Below are 16312 nucleotides of genomic sequence, written 5' to 3'. Positions count from 1 at the left end.
CTACAAGGTTTACTATATTTTCACTTCTGAGTTTTTTGTAGGGGGATGAGTCCTCTTGGGTTATGCCCAACCTAGAGGCTCCAATACCTCTTTATGTATCTTGTTTATGCATTATTTTAGTAGCAACATTTCCTTCCTTGTTTGAGTAGAAGTTTATTTGCTAGAAAATTGTGGTTGCAGTCCTGATTACCACCTCTCTAGTGGGAAGTGTAATTGAGGAGCTTACAACAACAAGCCAAAAATATGTGGTTTCTTTCCCTTGCAATTTGATAGGATTTATCTCATTGTCTCTTGCATGCTTTGTTTCTACAATCTACGAGTTAAAATAATCTTTCTCAAGTTTTCATTTGGCTAAAATGTTGAAAATAAATTTTGGTATCAAGTTCGGCACACTAAAAGAAATGAATATATATATTAATGCTAAAAGTTGTTGAAACTCTATTTGATATATATATATATACATATATTACAACAAAATTTAGAGATTAAAATATTTGTTAACATATATATGTTTTTTTATATTATTCAAATATTATATTGTTTATGAATATATAAATTTATATAATTTAATTGTATATGATATAAGCTAAGTACCATCAATGAGGTAGTTGTTTATTTAAAGCATCCATGGATCCCAAATGTGAAGTTTGATAAAATAAGGTTTGGGAATTCAATCAATACATGCAATAGTACATGCTCATAGGTAAATTTTTGGGAATTTGACCATCAAAAAAAACTCTATCCCGCAAGATTTAGTTAAAATGGAAACATAAGGGCCAACTCATGCTTGAGCTTGGCACCAAGGGATTTTTTTTGTAATATTTTCCAATCTAGAAGATCGCAACTGAGTCTTTGAAATTGGACCTTACTTCTTTAGCTCTATGGGATTATATCTTTGATGGTGGCCAGAGAGATTTAATATTGAAAAAGAAGACTTCACCATGGCACTAGTTTGGATTTGCATGTATTCTCTTCCTCAAGAATTTTTGGAAGAAAAACACTAGCAGGTATTGGTAATTCCCGTGGGAAATATGTGAAATTTTACAAAGCTATGAAGCAGTGCCATTGGATGTCTTACACTTGAATATGAATTTATATGAATATTTCTTGGCCTCTCTCAGAATCCATTAACATTTACTTCCACGATGAGCTATGGAAGTAGGAAATTAACTATGAGCAAATTATATTTAGGTGTATAAGGTTTCATGAACATGGAAATTTGTATCATGATTGTCTGATGACCAAGAAAACTACCACAATCCGATAGAAAAAAAAACTCCACAAGATGAAGAAGGCTTCGCAATGCTATATCGGGGGCGAAGGAACCCCATGCAAGCTCCTTAGAGGTAGGGTAAAGATGGAAAAAAGGTTGGCTAGGGAATATGTTTGGACCAATTTCTAAGTAAAATGATATTAAAAACCCTACAATTCACTAATAAAAATGAGAAGAGATGCAAGTAACTCAGATTCATCTAGGAGACTAGTGATGGTAGGCCATACAGGGACTTTTAATTCATCAATGTGGAAATGGGCCCTTCCCACTCCATCCAAAGTAGTCTCAGAATCAACATCCTTAATGAATGTGGATTCTTCCTCTCACTAACCATTGTATCTACTAATTGAATTACATGTAGAACTTGAGGACATGGAAGGAAACCCAAAATAAGGCAAGGAAATGTAGATGGACTTGCATGTTTTGAAAATCCCAGAGATAGTAGAAGCATGGAAAGGTAAGGATACTTTTACTCTTCCTGACGAGTAAGTGGCTATGGCGGGAAGAGCTTATCTTAAGTATAAGAAAATATCTCCTAAAATACAGTTAGGATCTGGATCATTGGGTGTACACTTGAAAAATATAAAGGAATAAGGTAAAACAAATAAAGAAATGAAGAAACAGGGACAAAATAAAACTAAAAATTATTGATGATATTGATGACCATCTTGTAAATTTTTGGAGGGTCATGGTCATCACAGAGGTGTTCCATGGCTCATCCAAACTTGATACATGAATACCATCCCCTAAAATATGAGGGGTTTGAATATCTAGGGAAGCAATGACTTTTGAAGATGAAATTGACTAAGGTTAATCCATCCATTCTAATGATCTAAGAAACCAAAATTTCAGGGGATTCCCTATCCAATATTACATAATCATGTAGGAGAGGAATTAATTCAATAGTCTTGGATGTGCATGACCACTCTAAGGGGATATAAATCATCTACCATGATTAAGAAATTAGGATATTAAATATGTTTGCATACATCCAAATTATAAAAATTCAAGTTCAATTTGTGGAATTCAAAGAAATATTTTTCATTTCAAATGTCGATAGCCCAAATTATCCACTATATAAGACCTGATTTATACAAGCGATGGCCAAAACCAGTGTATTAATCTCTCATTCCCCATGGAGTAACTAGGGGAGGTTTTGATTGAATTAAAACATAGGACAAAATGAAAGGGGGTATTAGGGTATTGGAAGTGGAATCGAAGTTGTTCCAGGAAAAACTAGAAGCCATTGGGCTTATTGAAATAGATATGATGAATGATGTTTTCACTTGGAATGATAAAAGAGGTGGACATCATCAAATGATTCAAATCTAGATAGAGAGGTCCTAACTGAAATTCTTTTATGCTAGAAAATATTTATAAAGTCATCTATACTTCCAAGTCACTACTCAGATCACTTCCCATCAACCTTAATTTATATCTTAAGGAGCATTCATGTTTGAAAAAAATTGGCTTAGACACCTAAAGCTTTTATTTAATATTTAAAAATGGTGGGATGAATAAATAATATAAGAGGAACAACTATGTTTATCCTATATAAAAAATTGAAATATATTAAAGGACAATTAAAAGGATGGAATAAAGAAATATTTGGGGACATCACAGAGGAAAAAAGGAAACTAGAGATCAAAAAGTTAAAGTATAAAATAGGAGGATATACTAAATTGGAACTCATAAGAGAGAATAGGAAGGAGGCAAAGAATCTTAAGAAACTTATAGGAACCTAGGAAACATGAGGAAATAATGTGGAGCCGAAAATATCAAGTTCAATGGTTGAAAGAGGGTGAGAAGAATTTTGCCTTCTTTCAAAAATTATGTTTAAACATAGGCACTACAATCGGATCTCCTCATTGAAAGATATTAATGGACACATGTTGGAGACACAGCAGGATATAATTGAAGAATTAATTCAATTCTACCAAACCTTAATCTTAGAACCAATAGAAGATCAATAGGAAGCAATAACGTAGGTCACTAGTAATATCCCTTCGATTATCATAACTCAACATAATGAGGCTCATATGTAGGAATTATCTTTGGAGGAGGTAGAAACTACTAAAGAAGCAACGCCTCCCAACAAGGCTCATAGAATTTATGGGTTCACCTTAAAATTCTTCCATTCATGATTTTGAATTAGAAGTGAGGTGATATGGAGGTTTTTTGAAGAGTTGAGAAAAAACAAAACAATCCTTAAAGTAATGGATACTACCTTCTTATCTCTAAATCTATAAAATCAAAGGTTGAGGATCCAAGCTCATATAGGCTGATAGATTTATGCTATTTTTTTATAATACAATCACTAAGATAATAACTAATCAACTCAAAACCCTCCTTCCCAAGTTCATTTCCCCATTGCAAATACATTTGTGGGAGGAAAAATTTTGGATGGTATTATGGTGGCTCAGGAAGTGATCGACTCCTTGAAAATTATTAGAAATATCAAGAAGGTGGGGATGAATAACTATTTCAAGAATTATTACAAATTTATACTTTCATTTAATTCAAAATCCACTATTTTAACATCATTAAGGAACAAATAGTTAAGACATCAAAATCAGACATATGAAAACAAATATGTTTAAGGTGAAAACGAATAAAGGGAGAAAACCACCACTCTTCTTCTTCTCTTATTCAATCTTTACATAAGATCACTAACAATGATTAGTCGGATGAACCCACTCCCTTTACAACGTTTCTCTAACACCCACCAATAGGAAGCAACCATTCCCTTGTACTATTTTTCTCATCAGGAGGAAGCACCCACTCCCTTTACTATTTCTCTAGCATCCAATATATGGAAGCATCCACTCCCTTCATTATTTCATTGGAACCCACAATTAGGAAGAACCAACTCCCTTGCACTATTTCAATTGCACCCATCAGTAGGAAGCACCTACTCCCTCAGATCAATTTGCTAGCACCAACTAGCTAGAGGCACCCACCCCCAAAATCAATGTGGACCTCCCTTTCATCCACTTCAAACTTGATATACTCCCTTTAACACAAACTTCAAAATAATCTTCAAAACAATTTATACCTTTTTTTCTAACACATTATCGAAAACACACTCTATATTTTCAAAAATCCACTTACTCTATCATCAATGATATATAGCAACCCTCAACATCTAGCAATAAGTCGCACCTTGCATTACGACTAGACCCTCTATCATTAACATCATGCTAGCTTAGCAATAGATAGTAATCACTACAACAATTACCTTCATAAACATATCATCCTAACATTTTCCCCTATCATCAGCAACATCTTACCAACATACAATCATTATTATTTATCTAAATCAACAAGCAGACACTAGAAAATATTGTCAAGAAACAACTAGTGTAAATAAGCTCAAACCTACTGCAACCTCTTTTACAACAACTCTGTCAATTAGAAATATGTAACCAGTATCCAACTTACCAACATATCTTGACAACAAAATGTCTCAATAAACAAAGAAAACCTTTATTATAGTCTTTGGCATCAGCGACATAGCAAAGCTATAACTCCTAGGAACATGTTCTATCAGTGATTATCATGGCAAGTAGTTATACCTTCACTAGCTTACCAATATAAGGTCTTTATAAAATGTGCTTGCCACACAAACTCTGAAACCCTCAACATATCATGCAAACGCAAGATTCATACCCTATCAATATCAATTCTGAGTAGCTCTGTTATAATAGCAACAACATAACTCTCAAGAGAAAAACTAAGCATGTCATTAGTAACTATTATCGAGAACACAACAATCTATGTAAGATAGGTTCATAAAATACCTACCTTAAGGTGTTCACCTCTGCCCTCAAATATATGAATAAGACTAGACATTAACTTTGATTTCCTCAGCACCGCAACAATAAGATTTATAACACTTAAAGGACAATCGCATAATAAAAACATGGATATTCATCTAAGAAGTAAGAAAACCTTTACCATATCTCTATCTTCAATATGTATACTTCATTACAAATATAATAACAATTAGATCTACTCGAAATCCCATAAAAAAACAATAATAATGATCCTCCAATGTTCTCTTCCTACCCGTGAGCAATCATTTCCCTTCAAGAGCACAATGTCAAAACTATACACTACTATGATATTAAACTTACATAAAGCATACTGCATCTCTACAAACTAGTTCCTCAGATTAAACAATAGGTCTTAGGCATATAGTCCTATCACAAATATAACTCCAACAATACTCATTCAACATGATTCGTAGAAATAAATATTATTGGTTCATGCACACATCTTAGGAACTTCACATCATTAAAGTCATCCTCTATTTATAATTTATCCATACAATGGTTAGAATAGCTTTAAACCAGAGATATACCACTATCACATTGAGTAATCATTTAGATATGGTGTGATTTCTCAAGAGCAACCCTATCATAATTCAGTCATGTAGATGGTTAATACACATAAACCTCAAGAGCTCTATCTTTCAATAGTATTGTCCCATGTTTTGTCATATAATTAACTAAAACAAAACTATGATTAGTACAAACTCTTCCATACAAGTAACCATACATGAATGCTACATCAGAATGCCCTTTTATAATTCTAATCATTACTAAGTATAGACTATACAATTTCGTCTAGTGAATAGCAATATGTTTTAACAGTCTTTTGACATACAAACTTATTAACACTTCAATAACATATTCAACATTTAAATTTAAAGAGAGAAAAATATATGGTGCTTATGAATATATTGCCGTGAACACACCGTACAAGCTCAATCATATTTCAAAGGAACAATGTACAAGAAAAAAGATGCAAATAAAAATGTTTGCACTAGAAAAAAACACCATTAGAGGCCCACCATCAGCGCACTAAAATTTCAATCATTTCTATCATATATACTTGCTTGGGAAAGTCATTCATTGATATAAGGACATTCACTCTTGATTCATCTTGATTTCATGCACTAGGTATTGTGCCTTACTCACCAAATCTTGTTTGCATGCACAAAATCAATTAAACACTAGAGAAATGGGACATCGGAATTGATGTAGCTATAATTTTGCAATAGAGATGCTCTTAAACATTAAACATGCCCACATAACACTTCATTTCATTATGTCATGATTTTGTCTTACACATCATATCTAAACTCCATAACAAACATCATTAGAGTCCTACATTAGAAATAATTGATCACACTCTTTTTCACACTAGATGGCAATCACATAGAAAACAATTAGAACAGGATCTTATAAATCACAACTATGCAATAGCTCAAGCCACACATTCATGCCAATAACACACCATGTCATAAGCAATGTGCTCATTCTATCACTACATTAGATCTATTAAATACATGTGAATATAACGTATTTCATAAAGGACTCACATTTAAATGCACCCTCATCACACCTTAATGAATTGGAATTCAATTTATTGGCCCACATATAAGAATTATACACACTATATCGAATCATCAGGCTACAAGTATATACTCCAAAAACTAATTCACTAATCAACCATTAATTCACACAATATCAATAACTTGATCTCTCCATCGCATTCCCTACAAGTATCGACCAATAGCTACATAACATCTCAAATTTGTAGATAGTCACTTAATCATGCTAGATCATGAAGGACACCAAAACCTATATAAAAAAAAAAAAAAACTAAACCACATACTTGAATTCATGAACATGCCCTTGGTCACTCCAATGGTTCACCTCCTTTGATTCCAAATGCATAGATTTATGCCCATCACTCCATGTCTGAAGCAAGACGAACAATCAAATTACCATGGGAAATCCTATGGTAAATTTAAATGGAAATTGAGCCAACCCATAGTTTTGAGGCACTACATGGTTTTCTAGATTTGGCAACTTCTACAGGGGTTACATAATAGAACCATGCATAAATTATGCATGTTTGTTGGGATATTTCAACACAAATGATGTTATAAAATTCAAAATTCCTTGAATTGTCATCCAATAATAAAGCCTTCTTCATACATGCATGAACCTACCAATAGTCATATATTTATCTCAAAACCCTATTACATCACTATTGACATCAATGCCAACACAAAACAATACCAATAACCTTCGCCTTTCACATGAATGGCAACCACCAACTACCTCGTCACCTGCTAAAATGAAACTTGTGGTTGATTTCTCTTTCTGACCATTTGACATCAATGGAAAAGGGAATTGATATGGGAGTATTTTATTGTGACCCTAGTACACCTCCAAAACCCAAGTCCTTTTGGAAAAATAACATCAGCTAAATCTCACTAGTAATTAAGGCTACTTCATTTCCTAACATATATGGCTATAGCAATGGATACCAATAGATATACTCAGCCCCCCTATGCATGTGATACACATGCAAATTAATCATTGTAAATTGTGAATTGTGTACCTAAATCTTGTGGCACTTTCAAAAAAATATGGCATCGATGTCAAGAAATGCCAAATAATGGTCCTTATATTTGTTGTTCATTTATTTTGTTTCATATGCACCCTCTAAGCATGTGGGACACTCAAAATTTCTCATCTAGCTACATTCCTAGCTTAATGGTAGAGAATTTTATTGCATATCGAATGCACTATCCTTCTTGATATTTCATCATCTAGTTATCAGTGCTAATTGGCATCTTCAAAGACACTACCTTCATTGTCTCTATGCTTCTACTTTCATCTATTGCTTGTTTGCGAATTCAACCTATGTGAAACTCCCCTTGAGATTATATAATATCCTTATTTTCTCTTTTTGTTTTAGTGGTCCTTGTGAATATGCCAAGCAACAATGGACTATAGCTGAGCCTTACTCCGTTTATTCAAAATCTGAAGAAGAGATTTCCCTCAATATATTATTTCTTCATTTACTTCTCTTCAACACATATGCCTTATCTAGAGTTATGATTCATTTTTCTACTAGCTTTCTAGTATCTTCTTCTATAATTTTGCATCCTCTTGAAGTGAATTTGACTACATGTCCTTTATCAATCATTTGACCCACACTTAGGATGTTGTTCTTTATTCCTTCAACCAATAAGACACTAACAACATTAAAATTTTTAATATCAAGGTTGGATCTACCTTTTCCTATCACCTTAGCTAGTGTGTTATTTCCAAGACTATCATTGACACCTTTAGTTTTCTTTAAAGATATAAATATGATCTTATCTCCCAACATGTGATTAGAAAATATATTATCTATGTACCAGTTATCATCTTCCTCTAGCGCACATCATACTAGGTAGCACTTCACTTGTTGCTCTTCCTTTTCCTTCCATACTTTGGTATGTTGACTACTGATAGAGACATATTCTTCTAGCCTTTTGTTAAATGGATCCTCTTTTGATTTCTTTTTTAGTTGTGTGTTTCAAATAAGTTATTCCTATTGTTTTAATTTTCTTAAATACCTCACTGACTTACCCCTATGCTCCCTTGCAGTGCGTTCAAACGTATTTCATATGTAACATCTTATGTGGCTAGAGAAGGGGGAAAAGGAATAATGTATTCTACAACCATATATATATATATATATATATATATATATATATATATATATATATATATATATATCTATATATATATATATATATATATATATATATATATATATAAAATTTCTGCCTCTTTATTATTTGCAATTTATAGCCTTATGTCCAAATAAGTTACAAGAAAAACAATAGCCATGAAAAAACGTGTATCCCTTGGAGTAGATGATCTTCTTGTTGGGAGTATTCTTCCTTGACTACTTCTAGAGTCAATTTCATTGTGTCCAAAGTTGTGGCAAATAAATTGTTACCACTCAAAAAAATTCCTTGGCTATGGAAGGAAACTCACTTAGGAAACCTTCAGACTACTACTTTGAGAGTGAAAGTTGGCCCTTCAATATGGAGAGGGATTTATTCTTAACTCTACTACTCAAGGTCACTTTAGCAGCAGGCCATTAACTTCATTGGCTAGATTTGATTTTCATAGAAATGAATTTGGTTTGGAAAGAAATGAAAAGGGACCACTGGGCATGGAGTCCTTGACAAAAGATAAATAGTGTCTAAACACAGATTACATGAATAGTTATATACAAAGGAAAGATAACTCATATTTCCTTGACAGGTTATCATCAATGTATGTATAATATTATAGAAGATAAACATCAAAATAGAGCACCGAGATTTCTACAGTGATATTTAAGTTGAAAAAATAATTAAGCATTCAGATAACATGAATCTAAGAAACTGCACATGAACTCTAATCCATCTATATTTTTCCAAATACTGAATAAAAATGTTCAAAAGTTTGACTAATGAGAAATTTAAGCACTGTAGAAAACTTACAGGAATTCATTCATACATGAATCTATGGAAATTGGGAAAATAAGACTATTTATCGCGAAGTATGTTAATCTCAAAATCTACAGCAATACACAATGTTTTTTTTTTTTTAATTCCAACCCCTGTTCTGTCTTTTGGAATAACTTTATAGAGAGATACTTACAAACTAAATCCATAATTTTGGGAAAATCTAACTAAAAACTATTTTTATAAAATATATCCTATTTCTTATGCTAATATAATATGCATATATAAAATAATTGATATGTTGTCTCTTAACTTCATTATACATGATAAAACTGTGTGCAAATAAAATGGAATTGTGGCTGGTATACTACTGAAGAAGAGGAATGAAAACAGGTAACTGAAATGCTTCCATAAAATCTAGTAATCCATTGTTCTGTGCCCCAAAATCTTGCTCAAATATTTATCACAATACTCGAAATAGCCCATCTTCTTAGGCCTCTGATCATCTCCTCAAGCATGAGATCAACTATATGAACCCATCCTCCAAATAACTTTAACGAAAAAGATCCTTTTATCGTTTCTAAAATCAGGAAAAATATATGGTCAATGATAAAATAATTGGAAATCTATAATGGGAGGAATCCTATAATGCAGTTCCAAAACAGAGAAAAACTTGCACTCACAAAATAATTTCCAGCGCTCAACAAAACAAACTAGTGCTGACAAAATAATTGTCATCGCTCTGTGTAAAAAATGTCAAACTGATCGTTGACAAAATAACTAGCAGCATGTTTTAGAAAATCTCGTTTAAGTTTTTATTCTTCCCTTAGTAAAAGGTCCACCTCATATGTTCGATTTTTTTTCACCTTCTTAGTCTTTCTGGCCTTGGTCTTGGGGCCATGCTTTTGCTTCATGGAATGATTTTCCTTTCCTTATTTATCATCATATCCTTTTGTTGGCATTATGATGCAAGTGTTGTCCTTTATGGAAAATAACTTGTAACAGAACAAGTATATGGTAACTAGATGAATCCACGGGTCAGTTCAAAGGTGACAGAATAATGGGTCAAAGATTTACAAGTCAGAATCAAAATTTTGATACAGGTGAATATTCAAGAACTATACACAGGTTTTGTTAAGCGAAGTCGCGTATGCACGCGAGATTATTGAAGAAAAGTAGCATATAGTTTTTTCACCATCGTATTCTAAATACGAGGGGTCCTTATCATGGTATTGGCCCAGAGTAATGAGTGTGACAATGGATATTGATCCCGTCAAAGATTACCACTGGCACTAATGTAGTCTTGACCCGTGGTATTGAATAAGAGCTAAACTATATAAAGAGGTGAAGATCAAAGTGCCAAGTGTGCAAATGAAAGGGTTTTTGATGAATCCTTCAATCTGAAGTATATTTGCATTGTAAGGGCCATAATTGTCACATTGATCTGAAATAATTATGCACCAATGAATACAATGATGGATCAGGATCATGAGACCTGAAATGACTTTTCATTGTATGATCTACTCATGGATTGACTAGATCTAAGCACAGACACATGCTTTTATCTCTCAATATTATGATCTGGGTCTTTCTGAAGCTCTGAAGAGATGCACAAGTTTGGGTCAAAATTTGCAGATCTATACACTGGTTGGTCTCAGGAAAAGCACGTATACATGCGGGTTCGCTTCTGCAAAGTCATGTATATAAAGTAGGGGTTTATGTTCATAAATGATTGATCAACCTAATTAGTGTTGATGTTTCTCTATTGTCTATCAATGATGTCCTCACATTGATATGGGTTGAGTGATAATCTCTAAAGTAGATCCGATTGAATGATGAAGTTGAATTTGGTTATTAATTGATTGAATAATGTTAAGATTACTTGTTGATTGTGATTGAAGATAAGAGACAATTATGTGATTGGTTAAGAGTGTTGTAGTAGATCTAAGTATGATTCAGTAATATTTTCAGAAATTGTAGTGGTCAAGTTTTCAGTTTTTCAGTATATTAACATTTGTACGTGGGTTTCTCTACAAAGAAGCGTGTATGCATGCAAGTTTCCTTAATGAAGTAGTGTATACATTTTGGAAAATGAGTGATCAGGGTTGTAGTTGATTTTGTGTGTCGATGAATTATTCTGAGTTCAGTTCTATGTACTGGTTATAGTGATTTGACTATTCCAGTTTTGATTAAGTACCAGTTGTTTGGGTTTCAATGATTGGTTGATTCTGTGTGTCAGATATTGATGATTGTATTACAGTGATGATTGAGCATAAGTGTTGATATTGGATCCAGTGTGAAAAATTATGAAACGTGGTCCATGGATGTTGTTGAGGGTTGGAGCCTTCAGTGAGGAAGTCGAATCTTCTTGCCAGTAGTAGCTGGTGATTAGATCACGGGGTTGGACCTCCCTTCTAGTAGGAGATGGAGAACGAGTGAAGATTTTATCCTTTAGAAGGTGGGTTCCTACATATTGGTATGAGTTTGCACCAGTAAAAGAATGTAAGAAGTTTTGATATTAATAAGTTTTGGAGACTGAGATAAAAACAACGGTGGTTTTCTCCCACATTGGGTTTCCACCTTAAATCTATGTTTTCATGTGTGTTTACTTATGTGTGATAATTTATTCTATTCTTAGTGCACCTGTTTATTGCTATCAAATACCAGATAAATCTCTTACATTCTGGTTAAAGTTTAAAACATAAATAATTAGTTGTTTTACAAGTTTACGGAGCATACACTAGTTTCTTTTACAATAGATGCGTATATATGTTAGTTGAGTTTAGCCAATTTGTGTATACATTTCAGAAAATAAAATTATTATTGTGAGCTTTTAAAATACCGATTCACCCACCACCCTACCACCCTCCCTGTTACAGACATTTTTTGGCACTACAACCCCAATCATAAATGTCAATAAACCAAGGGCTCTTAAGTCCCTAAAAGTTTTGTTCCGACCCCTAAAAGAACAAGGTCAACTGATTACATCTTCTCCCAGAAGTTCTCCATGAAAAAATACTTAGAACTGGTCAAAAATGGACCATTTCACCTGCCCCATAGGCAAAGTGCATTGCATCCCACCTGAATACACACAGTAGGTGCAATGCATGTCAAAAAACCCTTCTATGGGGTGCGATGGGCGAGAAGGGACAAATGGCAGGGTCAATCCGCAAGGTGGAGGAGCATGGAATCTTCCAGAAACCTCTCCTGTGACACTTGCCTCTCTGAATTCGACCAGGGATGAGTAAGAGATCATCAATCTCCAAGTGGAATCAAGAACTATCAGAGAGAATACACTAGTCAAGTCTCAAAAGCTGACTCACCCCCCTTGCAAACATCTATATATGGATCCCTCATCCCAGAGATCCAGAGGCTGGAATTTTGTATCTTGTAAGGAAGTGCTGCTGGTGTTTTGGTGCAATATCATAGTGTTGGGTGATCTGAGCTTTTCATGAGGTGAAGAAGGGCTTCTTGCTAAGGGGATGACGCTGGGTCAGAACAATTGGTTGTAATCTCCTTTGCTCTTTCTTGATTATTAATAAAGCTATTCAAATTTTCCTCCACATTCTTGTATGATTAATGATATGTACTTTTATGTGGTCAATGTACATCTGATCCTATATTTTTTATGATAGTAGATCTCTATTCTTGGATAGTATTATGCTGCTTTGATTCTACAGGTACTCCTTAAAGCTGGGTAAACGAGGAAGCAAGTGGCAAAGATCTACCAGAAGAGAGAGGAATCAAGAAAGGAACCAAGTGCAAGACAGAGGTTGGTCTCCTTCTTTCTTCTCTCATCTACTTCTCATAAAGGAAAACGAAAGTAGTTTTACTGTGTTTGTTTCTAAGGTAGCTATCACCCTTAGTGGGACTAGCAGTTCTGTATAGACACTAGTTTTCCCGATAACACTCCCCCTCAGTATTTTCCCAACAGTTGGAATCAGAGTAGTTCCTTCAAAAGAAGCTTGATCTCTTGATGAAAGATCTCCCAAGATGAGCAATCAAGATGGATCAGCATCTATCATACCACCACTCTTAAACAGAAATAATTGTATATATTGGAAGACAAGAACCAGATCCTATCTTCAGTCTCTTGGAGTAAATGTTTGGAAAATTGTGGAAGGAGGTTACCAATATCCAGCTGTAGTTCCCATAGATGCAACAGAAAGTAAGACATACGAAATCAATGAAAAAGTTGTTAATGCTTTATTGGGAATTTTGACAGAATCAAAATTTTTCAAATTTATGCAGCTAAACACATCAAAATAAATATGGGACAAAATAATTCAAAGCTATGAAGGCGATACCAAGGTGAAAATTGCTAAACTCCAAACTCTCATAATTCAACATGAAATTCACAGAATGCATAATGATGAAAGTATTGCCAGTTTCTTTCTACATATAGATGAGATTGTTAATCGCGTGAAAATTTTGGGTGATGAAATAAAGGACACTACTTTAGTAGAGAAAATCTTAAGATGTCTAACTCCTAAATTCGACTCAAAAGTTTCTATCATTGGAGAGAAGTAGGATCTCTAGACTCTTACTATTGTTCAATTTCATGGGATCCTGATTGCTTTTCAAATGAGGAAAAGAGGTCCCTTAGAAGTAAGAGAAGTCACATTTAAGGCATATGCAAAAGGAAAATGAAAGGAAGAATGCAAGGAATCAGGATACATATTAGAACAAGGTTAGGTGAACTTTGTAAATAAACTTCAACTCGACACCAGAAGGTTCATAGGTAAGCTTCCCTTCAATTTTCTTGCTGGTGGTAGAGTTGGTAATTATGTTGCTAAATGTCCTCATAAAGACAACCATGACAAAGAGAAGGATTCTGCAAAAGGTAATAGGAGATGATTTGACAGTAGAAGAAGTTATTATACTCATGAAGATAGTGATGGCTTGTCAAATAGTGAAGAAGGTGAATATGATAAAGATCTTAAATTACTCATGGATTTTGAGAGAAATACTACTGAGTCTAATGATAAATTTGTGGATGCATTAGAAGAAAAATATTTATTTGAAAAAATTACACAACTCAAAATTCTCTTGGAATGAAACAAAGTAGCCATAGATACTTTGAAGCATCAACTCATAGAAAATGAAAAGCATAATGAGAAGTTAGAATGTGAAGTAGTAAGTTTAATAAAGGAACTTGAGAAAATAAAAATTTTGAATCTTAGATTTCCTAAAGGATTTGAAACCTTAGATCAAATTATCAAGGTACAACTCTCTCCTCTTATGAAGACAGGTCTTGGATACACTAGAGAAACACCTCAAACAAAAAAGTCTTCAGTCACCACCGGAAGCTATCAAAATGAAGCAAAAACCAGTCAGAAAAGATTCAGTAATACATCAAAAATTGGCTAGCAAAGCTTCTGTAATACAACAAAACCCTATCAGCAAAGCTTCACTCCTCAGCAAAAGAATAAAGGCATTCCACAGGTAAATCATATTCACTCCAATCTAAGGATAAAAGCACCAGTAAAAAGGTAAACAACACCAAAAGATTCTATGATCATAGAAATTTCTTCTTTAATGGACAATGTTTCTCATGTCATAATTTTGGTCATAAGGTTGCTCAATGTGTTTCACACAAAAATTTCATGACTGGAGAAGCAAGAAAATAAAGAAATGAGACAGGAGTCAAGAATAAATCTTATAATATATTCTCACCTCCTATACATGAAATTGAATGCTCATTTTGAAATAACTTTGGACATGAAGAATCTGAATGTAGGAGAAAATTACAGCCAACATCTCAAAAGGAGAAAATATCAACAAATTCTAAGGTATGGAAAGGGAAGGAGTTATATCCTGAAAGTTGTGGCATAACATTTTTTGCATAAGGACAAGAAAATCAATGGTACATTTATAGAGGATGCTCAAAAAACATGATAGGTGATAAAGATAAACTTATTTCATACAATGCCTTAGAGAAAGAAAATAATGTCACTTTTGGAAATTACTCACATGTTGTCATTAAAGGTAAAGGTTCCGTTTTTTTGAAAGAAAAAGTTAAAGTTGGTAATGTTATGTATGTTGATGGATTAAATCATAACTTGTTGAGTGTTATCCAAATTTGTGATCAAGGAAATGAGGTAATATTCCAACCACAAGAATGTGTGGTTCGTGAACTTGACACATGAAAGACCATAATAAAAGGAACAAGAACCCCGATCAATCTGTATATATTGAAAGGTGGTCAAGAAAAATGTTACTTAGGCAAGGCAGAAGAAAATAGGTTATGGCACAGAAGGTTGGGACATCTAAGCTTCTCTCAAATAATCAAATCAAGCAGGCTCAATGATGTTCATGATCTACCCTACATCACCATACCATAAAGTACCATATGTAAGTCATGTCAATTCGGTAAGAAAACTAGAGTTCAATTCAATGCCAAAGAAGGATCAACAAGTAAGCCTCTTGAACTTATACATACTGATTTGTGTGGACCAGTAAGGAAAAATTCACCTCGTGGAGAATAATACTATATCTTATTCATTGATGACTTTTCTAGAATGTGATGGATTAGTTTATTGAAACACAAAGATGAATCATTTGATAAATTTAAAGTCTTCAAGGCATTAGTTGAAAATGAATTAGATATAAAAATCAAATGTCTCAAATTTGACCGAGGAGGAGAATACATATCAGATGAATTCTTTGATTTCTGTGAACAACATGGCATAAAAAGACAATTTTTTGTAGCTAAAACTCCTCAACAAAAT

At 33.6% G+C, this 16312-nt stretch overlaps 1 protein-coding gene across 1 annotated transcript in view; it reads left to right on the top strand.

The window, feature by feature from the left end:
- LOC149239579 (putative carboxylesterase 17) overlaps positions 1-16312 on the top strand; it is a 131155-nt gene that overhangs the window by 59508 nt on the left and 55335 nt on the right. The gene's annotated exons all lie outside the window — the stretch shown is intronic.

Source organism: Pinus tabuliformis, chromosome 8, assembly GCF_031772625.1.
Source record: "Pinus tabuliformis cultivar Carrire ecotype Pingquan chromosome 8, CPIR1, whole genome shotgun sequence".
NCBI lineage: Eukaryota > Viridiplantae > Streptophyta > Pinopsida > Pinales > Pinaceae > Pinus > Pinus tabuliformis.
This window is presented reverse-complemented; position numbering and strand designations above follow the sequence as displayed.